This window comes from Heptranchias perlo, chromosome 26 (genome assembly GCF_035084215.1).
Source record: "Heptranchias perlo isolate sHepPer1 chromosome 26, sHepPer1.hap1, whole genome shotgun sequence".
Classification (NCBI taxonomy): Eukaryota; Metazoa; Chordata; class Chondrichthyes; order Hexanchiformes; family Hexanchidae; genus Heptranchias; species Heptranchias perlo.
This window is the reverse complement of record NC_090350.1, coordinates 36962444-36974670: the sequence shown is the minus strand read 5'-3', so window position 1 is coordinate 36974670 and position 12227 is coordinate 36962444. Positions and strand designations below refer to the sequence as shown.

General features: G+C 39.5%; 1 protein-coding gene across 5 annotated transcripts in view; it reads right to left on the bottom strand.

The window, feature by feature from the left end:
- Positions 1–7112, bottom strand: part of l3mbtl1b (L3MBTL histone methyl-lysine binding protein 1b) — a 62134-nt gene extending 55022 nt beyond the window's left edge. For 2 of the 5 annotated variants that reach the window (XM_068006802.1, XM_068006805.1), the window contains exons 1-2: positions 6856–7109; positions 3852–3941 (exon numbers count right to left, since the gene is read on the bottom strand). The gene's annotated coding sequence lies outside the window, so the exon portion shown is untranslated. Of the gene's footprint in view, positions 1–3851; positions 3942–6333; positions 6457–6855 lie in introns of those variants that run through there. The other 3 variants (XM_068006806.1, XM_068006803.1, XM_068006804.1) reach the window with 3 other exon arrangements.
- Between the last annotated feature and the right edge of the window lie 5115 nt (positions 7113–12227).

The window sequence follows — 12227 nt, the reverse complement described above, 5'->3', positions numbered from 1 at the left end:
TAAACTCCATCTGCCATTCATCGGCCCACTGGCCCAATTTATCAAGATCCCGTTGCAATCCTAGATAACCTTCTTCACTGTCCACAATGCCACCAATCTTGGTGTCATCTGCAAACTTACTAACCATGCCTCCTAAATTCTCATCCAAATCAGGGGTAAAGAAATCTGGGAAATTCCTCTCCAACCCTCAAAAGATGATCAAAACAAGTTCAAGGAGATCACAGTGACCATGAGCTACATACCCAACGTCTCACCTACCTTTTGTGCGCAATGATAACCACAAAAGAGAACCGGTTCGGCCTTTTTGAACTGTTGGAGCGAATTCGCACCCAGCACGCAACCCTGTAATTTGTTCGAACTGTTGTCAGCCCTCTGAGCAAAGAAAAACCTCCTGACATTTAACCTAGTCCTATGCTTCCATAGCTTATAAGCATGGTACCCTACTTTCCCTAACCTATCTAATTCAAATAGTATGTCCACACAGACACAATCTAACAACTTCAATTAAATCTCCCCCAAAGCCTATGCTTTTCCAGAGTAAAAAGACACAATTCTCTAAGCCTATTGTGATATTTAAGGGCTTTTAATCTAGGGACTATTCTAGTGACCCTCGTTGGAACTTTTTCCAAAGCATCAATATCATCTGCTATGTGAGAGGACCAAAAGTGAACAGTGTTCTAGATGAGGCCTAACTTAAGTCTTGTACAAGGACACTATAGTTCTTTTAATTTTAAGTCTTCTCACTATACACCCTAGTACTTTATTTGCCTTCACAATAGCCTCACACCACTGTTTGGGCACCTTCAGAGTCTCAGATTATGCCTCAATCCCTTTCCCACTCAACAGAGTTCAATTCCACACCGAGCATAGTATATACATATATGTCTAGATTAAATGACTACTGTCAGATGGAGGCCCATTCCTCCATCGCATCGAGATCAGATTTTAGTCTCCCCCCCCCCCCACCCACCCAACTCAACTAGGGTCCTAAAACTAGCACAGGTCTCCATGTCATCCACGAACATGCAGACTGTACCCGCGACACCATCATCTAGACCACTGATGTAGACCGAAAAAGAGCAGCGGTCACAAGACGGATCCCTGCAGGTGTCCACTAGCAACCGGTCTCCACACAGAACAACTTTCATTAATCATAGAATCATAGAAGTTACAACATGGAAACAGGCCCTTCGGCCCAACATGTCCATGTCGCCCAGTTTATACCACAACCCTCTGCCAACGAGAACGCAACCAAACCCATATACAATCCAGGATCTGCACCTTTATCACTAACACTGACATCGGCCGTGCTTTGATATTTTATGGTAAACAATTATACAACAAACCAAATAAACAATTACATATTAGTGATATAACACGAGCAAACAGTACGTTGGAGCTTTTATCACAGCCACAGCCCTTTAAAATTTTTATTTTATTTGTCAGCAATAAAAAACAGGAAAAGTGACCATTGAGTTGGAAGATGTGGCATTGAGAATAAAGTTTCAATTATTAACGATGAAAAGAGAAGGAAACAATGTATGTATCGAAAATGAAAAAAAGGAATGCATACTTCCAGGGCTCTGGCCTTGCACAATAATGTGTCCTGGAAAATTAAGTCACTACCTCTTTCAATGGCAAGTAAGTCATCTCCTCAAATGATCATAAGATAATTACAAATGAGGAAGGCCATTTGGCCACCGTAGTTCATCCATCCAGAAAGCCCCAAAAGCCCCTGCATTGCAACATCTAATTGTTTAACAATTGGTTTTCACTTCCACTACTATATCTGGAAATATAATCTATGTATTGATCAACTTTGTTTTGAAGACGAACTTCCTGGTATCAGTCCTAAATTTTCCCTTTACTAGTTTGAACCTGTGTTTACTTGTCCTTATTCCACAATTTAAAGTAATAGTCTGGATTTTACTTTTCCATTCCCTTATCTATGTAAATTTATATGTATATTTATATGTATATTTATAATTACCTCTTAAGACAGCCCTACCAAATTCAGGAATTCATAGGTGTGAACCTGCACCTTAACACACTATGTGAGATGAATCATTGAACCAATACCACTGCCATCGTACATGCAGGTTAATGTGTTAGATGTGATCTGATTAGCAACTTCACAATTCTGATCATATGGAACGGGATAAACAATCGCATCAATACAGAAAAAACATTAATCTGATTTTTTTCTATTCTGGTAAACAACCATAACTAAATACTCTTTAATTTCCTTTTCTGTTAATCTGTGAGCCTTTTCACAACAAAAATGTATCTGTTACTCCCCCATGACTCAGCATTTCTATCCAGTGAGTAGGTAAGGAAAGCCCAGGTTCGATACCCAAGCTGTACCGAGTTTGCTGATCTCAGAAGCTTTGCTAGAACTGACCTCAATGCTACTGCATTAGGGAAAAGAAAAGTTGACCAAGGTTTCCACTCCTGATTGCTATCCATCGCCCCATTTGGAAGTGCACAAGTATCAATGTCAGCTGAGCACAGGATACACCAAGGCGATAGTATCCTTACAGTTGCACTGCCAGCTGACACTCACAATGACCACGAGTGAGGCACTAGTGTCGGTGTTGGAACCATACTTTAGTATGAAACAATGCCTTCAGGAAAGAAACAACAGAATAAACTGCATTTCTCTCAGCATACAGGCCAGACTAGTTAAGGACAACAGGTTTCCTTCACATTAGTGAACCAGTTGGGTTTTTACAACAATCCGACAGCTTCACTTTTACTGATACCAGGTGGGATTTGAACTCATGTCCTCTCGCTTATTAGTCCAGTAACGTAACCACTACACTACTGTACCTGCTTACTGATTATTGCATTCAGTATAACTCTTGACTTGAATACACCTTCACTGTACCAAACAAATCAGCCACACAACAAAAGTGCACTGTGGCATCACACACCCCTAAGCCGCATTTGATTATATTGCCACACTACAAATGGAAATGCAGCATAGCCGATCCACTGTTGTCAGAGAACTCAATTTACATTTTCATCAAACTATCTTTAAATTTCTCAAACATATGCTTTAATTAGCAATGAACATGTTTACTCATTAAGAGTTTGAAACTGCCTCACTGTCTTTGACCCCTCCCCACATTATCTGAATATGAAACCCCCACAAAACATAATTATCTAATTTGAGTGGGTATGTGCGGAGGAAGAATGATGTGATGTCCACTTAAACTGGACCACCATAAGAAATGGATGTTTCAGATCAATATTCTTCACCTCCCTCCCCCCCCCCCCCCCAAACAACTAAATACTTCTGGAAACAACACTTGAGAAGAATTCTTTCCTCCACTCAAGGTCCTCAGATAAATAGCACTGCCTTCTCTCCTCCCAGTGGCAAAGAAATGGATTCCTTTAACACAGATTGTTCACCCATTTGCTTGATGGTGACTTGCTTTTAGCTGACAAAGGTAGAATCCAATAAGCATAAAACTGGCCTGATAACAAAAAAGTGTCAAACACTTACAAAATGGACAAGAACTAAAATGCAGATATGTGCTATAATTTTCTTAAAGGGAAAAGCCATTCCAAATCCCTACCAAGTATATTTATATCCCACTGATAGTTCACACTGTTGCATGTATCAATTCATAAACAACAATAACAAATCTATGTCTGCAACAAACCTGTCCTTACACCTGGTCTGTGGGATACATGACCTAGGGGTGCTTGATGTGCACCAAAAGTAATAAAAGAATTTCATTTTCTACAACTGACATCCCTCATCCTGATGGAACACAAAACTGTCTCCTACAAAAAAAAAATTAAAATACCATTTACATGCTTAAAAATATACATATCACTCCTACCTTTAGTATTTATTCACTGCACAGGAATCACTTAATCCTTCGTACTTAAATTTTACGTCAGATAAGCATACAGCGTTTAGGTTTTACCATCTGTAAATTTGGGATAAAAACAAACTGAAAGCTCAAGTAAAATCAGTTTCTGCTTTACCAACAAATAACCGAAACTCTGAAAATGTGGGTATATGAAAATAATCTGAAATTGGGTTATTTGTTGGTGCAAACAGACCCTTGTCAATCATGCTTAACCACACAGTTTTACTATTGATACCCGACAACCGATTAAGTTAAATCTAAATAATACAGTGCAATCTTACCAAGGGATGCACATGGTCTGATTAGATCAGCTGGCAGTGATGAAGAAGATGTGAACTTTTTCGACTGTTCGCAACAGGATGACTGATACTTCTGACCAGCAATAGTGACACAAGTTATAAATGTTTAAATATATATTACGCTCCGTATGGATGCTTAACGTATGGCTACTACTCCCGAAACATTAACGTACCATTTTCCTTTAAGATGCTGATCGACTGGCTAGCCACTGAATTTTTTTTTAAATTTAAGTTTTTAAAATCAGGTAACACACACACACACACACACACACACACAAAATCCTCTCTGCAAGTCAATTAGCTCTAAAACAGACCTGCCAAGTGTCGGAGTGACAGCAATTTATTTCGGTTTAATCTGTCTTTATACTTCAGGCTTGAGCCCATAGCAGTGTTCCTGGCTGCATACCATTTTGTACTCTGGCAAAGTGGAAAACTCCATGCATATGTAAGTGGCTCGTCTGGAGCATAAACGCTGACGTAGACCTATTGGGCCAAATGGCCTGTTTCTGTGGTGTAAATTCTGTGCAATATTCAGAAACTATTTTCATCAGTCACAATTTTTTCTTGTTAGCACAGACTTAATTGTCCTATTGACTCTTTGTTACTAACTTTTAAACATAAAGGTGGGATTTTTTTCAATTTTAAAAATAATAAAAGTTTAAAAATATGGTTTTTCTTCGGTTACAATTATAGTGCAGCAGGTGTGAAGCCCAAGCAGTGCAAGGCTACCTCACCCAGGTAGTCTTATAATGTTTGCTACAATTTGCAATGCACTCAGATGAACAACCTCAAACTGGAGTTATACTACAGTTTCTACACAGTATTGCAAAATTTCTTTAAACAGTTTAATCCCTGTGTTTAAAAGCACACAAAAGGGATTTAGTAGGCATATGTTAACCATCCGTACAGGAACGTATTATATATTTGAACAACACCGCAATTTAAAAAATCTCATCCCTGTTTTCAAATCTCTCCATAGCCTCATCCCTCCATTTCTCTGTAACCTCCTCCAGCCCTACGCTGAGATCTCTGCGCTCCTCCAATTCTGGCCTCTTGCGCATCCCCGATCTTCATCGCTCCACCATTGGCGGCCATGCCCAGGCCCTAAACCTCTCCACCTCTCTCTCCTCCTTTAAGACACTCCTTAAAACCTACCTCTTTGACCAAGCTTTGTTATCTGTCCTAATATCTCCTTATGTGGCTGGGTGTCAAACGTTATTTGATAATCGCTCCTGTGAAGCGTCTTGGGACGTTTTGCTATGTTAAAGGTGCTATATAAATGCAAGTTGCTTTTGTAACCGGTGTCACTCTTGCTGGTCAGAAATATCACTCATCCCATTGAGAGCAATCTAAAAAGTTTACTAATTCAAATTTATACTAATCTGTGTTATAACCAGCACAAATGAAGCAAATATCTGTAACCCTATTTAATACCGTAATACAAACAAACGGTGACAGAAGCAATAAGATATAATTGATCAAAATCATCTCCCCTGTCCTGGAAGACACTGAAACGTGACCTGGCCACAGGGAGTCGCTCTTGACACATCTCATTCTCCCCACAGTATTCGCCTTTCCTGATTTACTGATCTTCATAATAATACAAGTCCGCAGTTAAAACAATTAATCTCATGCAAACACATAACTCAAATTATATACACCCTGTCCTATTGATCCGCACACTCAGCCGGGCTCGCCACTGAAATAATCAAACAGTTTTTAAAAATAAAACTCAACACGTTCAACAAAAAAAAAATCGATCTTATATATATATATATATATAAAAAGTTTTCTACGCTTTCACCATTAGCGACAAGTTTCAGTTTTAACAATTGCAATGCATTTATCAATATGCATGGTCTTATGGAGTTAAAGCATCGGAAGAAAAAAAGTAAATCATAAGTCTTCCGGCCTATAAGAATAATTTTATATAAAGAAATGCACAAAGCACAGGGAATATTAAGCTTTCGATGCGTGCGGATATAGTTGCTGCTCGGTTAATCTTTTCCAGATTGCGGATTTTACATTTTTTTTAAAAAGAAAGGAAAGCCCTTTCCTGATATAATAATTATTTAGTGGGGTTTAGACTCTTGTCACAAAATGGCGGAACCAACAAGGCCTAAAAACACGTTGAGACTTAATTCACAAACCTTTCATTTCACTTAAATAGAATTCTTTCTCAAGAGTCGACAAACCGGCAGCTGAGACTTTAGAGTCTTCAATTAAAAAATCCCAAACTCAGGCCCAACAACTCCCTTCATCGCCATTAAGAGAAATTCTCCTCATCCCTGTTCCCTTTTTTAAAAAAAATTACCCCCGGGTTGAAATTTATTTATTTTGAGCGACTTTTTTTTAAATTTTAAAAACCCATTTTATTAAAAGTTCTAACAGAAAAACTCGTATTAATTATTTTTTTCCTGAATTTAAGAGAAAATCCAAGCACTTTAAACTGGAAAAAAAGAGATTAATAATTCCCTTTAAAAAAAAACCCTCCAGTCTTCAAGAGACGTAAAAGTCAGTATTAATTGCAATTATTTCAAATAGTGAAAAGTCTCAAAGATGAGGAAAACTTCGCACAAAGTGTAAAACAGAGGCTGTTGCAGCGCCCTGGCCGTAAAATAAGGCCGGGGAGAGCGAAATATTATATTTTTCCACATTTATAATAAACGCACCTTCGCTTCTTCCCAACAAAATTGTCTGTTGTCAGGAGTGGTGTGTGGCTCAGGGCAGCGCGCATGCTCCATAGGTGAGAGCAAACTGCAGGGAAACTTTTTGTAACATTGTCTAATCGTCCCTAGCGGAGCCCCTTCTTCCAGACTGCAAGAAAATCCTCACTCAATATATTATTGCACTTTTTTTTAACTATACGAATAAAGGAAGATTCTGTATCTATTTATCGGGACACTTTTTTTTTTGCAGGGGTTCGCCTGGGGGTTTTTTTTTTGAGGGTCCTTTTCTCTCAGACACGCGAGATCAGATGATGCGAGTTGTTGGAAAGTATAAAAAAGTTAAACCCGGTTTCGATTTTGTTTCTAACATGTGATGTCGTAGATCTCCGTGTCGGCTGTTGTTTTTTGTAAAAGGGTGATTGGGGGGGGGAATAAGGGAATTGGGTTTTCTAGAATGGGATTTTGCTACATGAAATGTGTCATTGTTAATTTCGCTCCCCAGCGGGTTATTCCGCACAAACTTTTAGAAATGGAAAATGCTGATTAAGACGCGCGCAGTATCTTCAAGGTTTGTGGTGGTATAAATGGCCGAATCTGATCTATACTGTGAAATAAAATTGCGTGGCATTTGCGGGACGTAAAGTCAGATCCACAGCTTGATATTGAGCCAACCACATGGATTTAAAGCTGCATAAACCTCCACTGTTAAATATGTATATTCGTGAATGGTTAAAGTAATCAGCATTCGAAAACAGTGAAAAAATTGACTTAGTTTTGAAAATATAAGATTTAGAACATGAATATGTAAAGGCGATTCCTGTTTTTGACCATACAGGAATTGCTGCAAACCTAATGCCATGCATCTCTCCTAATTAGGTCAGAAACATTTGGACTCTTCAGAAGGAGGTATGTTCGAGGGGGATTTTATATAATCCTGAGCACTTTATCAAGTTAAACCACGATTGCTGGACAAGAGGATACAGGCAGAAACAAGTTCAGGACTGTTGCAAAGAATTCTTAAATTTTGGGAAAGGGTAAATCGGAACAGCCTCAAGAGGCTGAATAGCCAACTCCTGTTCCTATGTAAAGTTGTAGAGGCAAAATCTCTGGAGTCAATCAAGAGGAAGTTAGAGGTGTGGAATTCTATGGAGGGATGAGCCAGGTGGACCAGATGGCTTCCCTCCTCTGTACTTGGTGATCTCCAAGAGAAGGATGATTAATCAATCCAAATACCAAATGCAATTTAAAATCTCATATCTTCAAAACAAAACTATGATTTTCAAACGATCTATATTTTTCATTTTAGTGAGCACGGGTGAAATAAAACAAAAACAGTTTGTGCGATCATACAGTTTGAAAGTTTATACATTTTCGGTATGTCAACTGACTCCATATTTGAAAAAAATATATACGATAATGTGACCAGTGGCCAATGATTAATAGTTTGCAGTCGCCCTGACTACAAAGCCTCAGCTCAGTTCCCAAACACATGGTGATTCAGTAAGGAACACTTAAACTTAAAGGTTTGATGAGGTGCAAAAGGTTTAAAGGCAGGACTGGTCCATTGCTGCTTCTAATCCGACGCATTCTATCAAAGCACTTCTTCGAGGGAAAAAAGACTTGCATTCATATCGTGCCTTTTCAGGTCTCTCTGAAGCACCTCAAAGTTCTTCATAGATAATGAGTATTTTGAAGTGGGGTCACCATTGTAATGTAAGGAAACACAGAATTCAATTTGCTTGTGGCAAGATTTCAGAAACAGCAATTGGGCGAATGGTTAGTTGATCTGTTTTTGGTGGTGTTGATTGAAAGAAGGATGTTGGCCAGGAGGCAAGGAGGACTTCCTATTCATCGTTGACTAGTGCCCTCGGACCCTTAATGCCCACCTGAACCACGGAGTCTTGGATGTGGAGTCTTGCTTCCTTGTGGGCAGACAGTTAAACACCAGCATTCATAATCTTGTACAAATGATAATTTGATACATCATGACTTGTACCTGCTTTGTAGCTTTGAGTTAAGGATTCACTTTTTGGACTCATGTTTTGGGAATATTGGGTTACATGAGCCCCGCAGTGGAAATTATTAGGGTCAGAGGATCAGTTTGAGTGAAACAGTTTTCTTGCATTCTTATTTTTTCTCATAGGTTATACTAGACACAAGTACTTACCTAAACCCTTTACACAGCTAAGCAATACATTTGATTTGGAGATATAACTTCTCCAGATCATATATTCTATTGCCCAGGAGTTATTTAAGAATATAGACCAATCACAATAAATGTAATTTTGACTATTACAGTGAACAAATAAATCTGCAATCAGGCACAATATAACACGGCATTATTCTTCATGGTATGATTTGTCTCTGGGTCACATCTCTGCAAATTAATCTCTGAGGAAATAGCTTCCTGATCAATCATGACTCCTGCTCCATTGTCTGGAAGAAGGAATCTCAACTCATCACCCTGTAAGAGAAATGCCCTAAGTGTTGCCTTAAATGTGTCCTGAAAATGGAATCAGTAGTCAGGCTGAATTCTAGGAAAGGAAAGGTTTAATGCTAAATAAATGACAACAACAACTTTCATTTATATAGTGCCGTTAACATAGTAAAACATCCTAAGATGCTTCACAGGAGCATTATCAAACAAAATTTGACCCGAGCTACTCAAGGAGGTATTAGGACAGGTAACCAAAAGCTTGGTCAAAGAGGTAGGTTTCAAGGAACGTCTTAAAGGAGGATAGAGAGGCAGAGAGGTTTAGGGATGGAAATCCAGAGCTTAGGGCCTAGGCAGCTGAAGGCACGGCTGCCAATGGTGGAGCGATTAAAATCGGGGAAGCACAAGAGGCAAGAATTGGAGGAGCGCAGAGATCTAGAAAGGTTGTGGGGCCGGAGGAGGTTACAGAGATAGGGAGGGGCGAGGCCATGGAGGGGATTTGAAAACAAGGATGAGAATTTTAAAATCGAGGTGTTCCCAGTCCGAGAGCCAATGTAGGTCAGCGAGCACAGGGGTTATGGGTGAACGGGACTTGGTGCAAGTTAGGATATGGGCAGCAGAGTTTTGGATGAGCTCAAGTTTATGGTGGGTGGAAGATGGGAGGCCGGCCAGGAGAGCATTGGAATAGTCCAGTCTAGAGGGAACAAAGGCATGGATGAGGGTTTCAGCAGCGGATGAGCTGAGGCAGTGGCGGAGACGGGCGATTTTAAAGAGGTGGAAGTTGGCGGACTTGGTGATGGATGTGGTCGGAAGCTCATCTCAACCATGAAGACTTATACAAACAAAACATTCCTTAATGGGGATAGAAAAGAAGCCATCAACACCACAGGCTCAGAGACAGCTCGTTAAGGGGCAACAAAGATGTCCTGCCTTATCTGGACCTGTGTGAGATCCTTTGTCATCTAAGACCTGAGAAGCTAGGGAGCAAACACATGAGCTAGCATATCTAGGTGCCAATGATTCATTGATTTGGAGATCATTAGGGTACCAACATGGCTGTGTGAGGTGTTTGACACTAAAAGGGCAGAACTGTTCTTCTCACACACGTGAAACTCAGACTGCTCAATAGAATTGAGGAGTTTCTTTGGAAATTAAGGATATATAAGATGGTGTTTTGACACTAAAGTTTTCAGTCTTCAGTATTTAGGCCTTGTCCTCAGTCCTTAGTTTAATTCTAGTTTTTGTTCTTTTAGTAGTCGCCTTTGTATTAGAAGATGTAGAAGGCGTCCCTTAAAAACCAGAAAGTGCATCTCCAAAAAAGATAGAGAAAGGTTACAAACATTAAGACTGTACTGGCATACCTGCCAGATATAAGTGTGTCACTTAGATTTTTCTTAGAGAGCAGTGGAGATGAGCTTTAAGCCAACTAGTTCATACAGCTACCAGTGTGAAAGGTAAATTTACCCAGGAGCACAGGATCCAGGAGGAACGAACAGTCAAAGGTTCATCACTCTGATGTCCCAGAAAGCTAACACCATCCTCCTAGAGGAAGGCGAGGCAACCAGTTCATCCACACCAGTTCATAAGGACGAGGTTGAGTAAGTTCTGGAAATATTGATAATTGCATGCATGTAGACTTGAATCTGTTCAATAGACTGGCTATCAAATGCTGTTAACTCGTCACCTCTCTAAGGAGTCTAATCCTAAATTAATCTCACCTGATCTAAACTGTAAATTTAAAATCAGCAAGCAGTTAATGCTGAATTACAGTGACATAACTGAACTGCCTTTGTAACCTCAGCTATTTATTTTGTCAATTAACCTTATCTGCTAATTATTTGCATACTCAGTCTTTAAGTTTAAGTACTGCTAACTAAGATTCCAAGGTTAATAAACTATGGTTAGTTCATGACTTTGTTGGCGGATTTCTTCTTTGATAATTGGCAAGAAAGGGTTAATTTATTCACTCAGTAACTTGTCCAGATCTAGATGGCATGTTGGTAGTATAAATGTTAATTTAATCGGAATTGGTTGATCTAAAACAGTTTGTATCTTAGGGTATCATGTTGTGCACAATTTGGCTGCCACATTTGCCATCACTACAACAGTGACTACACTTCAAATAGTACTTCATTGGCTGTGAAGTGCTTTGGGACATCCTAAGGAATGTAAAAGATTCTGTATAAGTGCAAGCTCTTTCTTTCGTTGACATGTTGAATGTGCATTCCCAGCATCTGAGTTGTCTAGTGAATGCCTCCCAATCCAGCTTGAATGGAACCTAATTCCAGCATGCTACATACATTGCAGCACCACTGTGGGAACTCCTCTGTCTGTCTCCCAGCACTTTAGGTTTCAGTACCAACACCTGTGAATCTCCTTCATCCTATTGCAGCCTCTTCCTATCAAGGTCCTGTATGTTTTTAATTTTTTGAACTAATTTTTAATATCATATCAACATCTGTGTCCTTCTATTGTCCCCCTTTCATTTTTATATGTACTTACAAACTTCACCCAGGCCCCACTGTTTAAGTACCATGGGTAATGTCACAGGAGTTTTACGAGATCTCTAAATTAATGGTGTGCAGGTTCAGGTGTTCCTTAGGGAATACCAAATAATAGGATGGAAATCCATCCTGGGCGGATATTGCATCGGCCACACATTGAAGTCAATGGAACTGAATATCGTTTTATGGTCGGCTGACTATAGTGCCCATTTTGCATTACCGTCCAGTACAAGTTTCTGCCCCAATATATTTGATATTGGAATGTGGACAATAATAGCAAAGCCACATTTATTGCCCATCCCTGGTTGCCTTGAGAATGTGATGGTGAGCCTTCTAGTAATTGTTTCTATAACTCAGTGAACACAGGAACAAGAGGGGGCCATTCAGCCCCTCGAACTTGTTCCCCCATTCAATTAGATCATGGCTGATCTGTATCT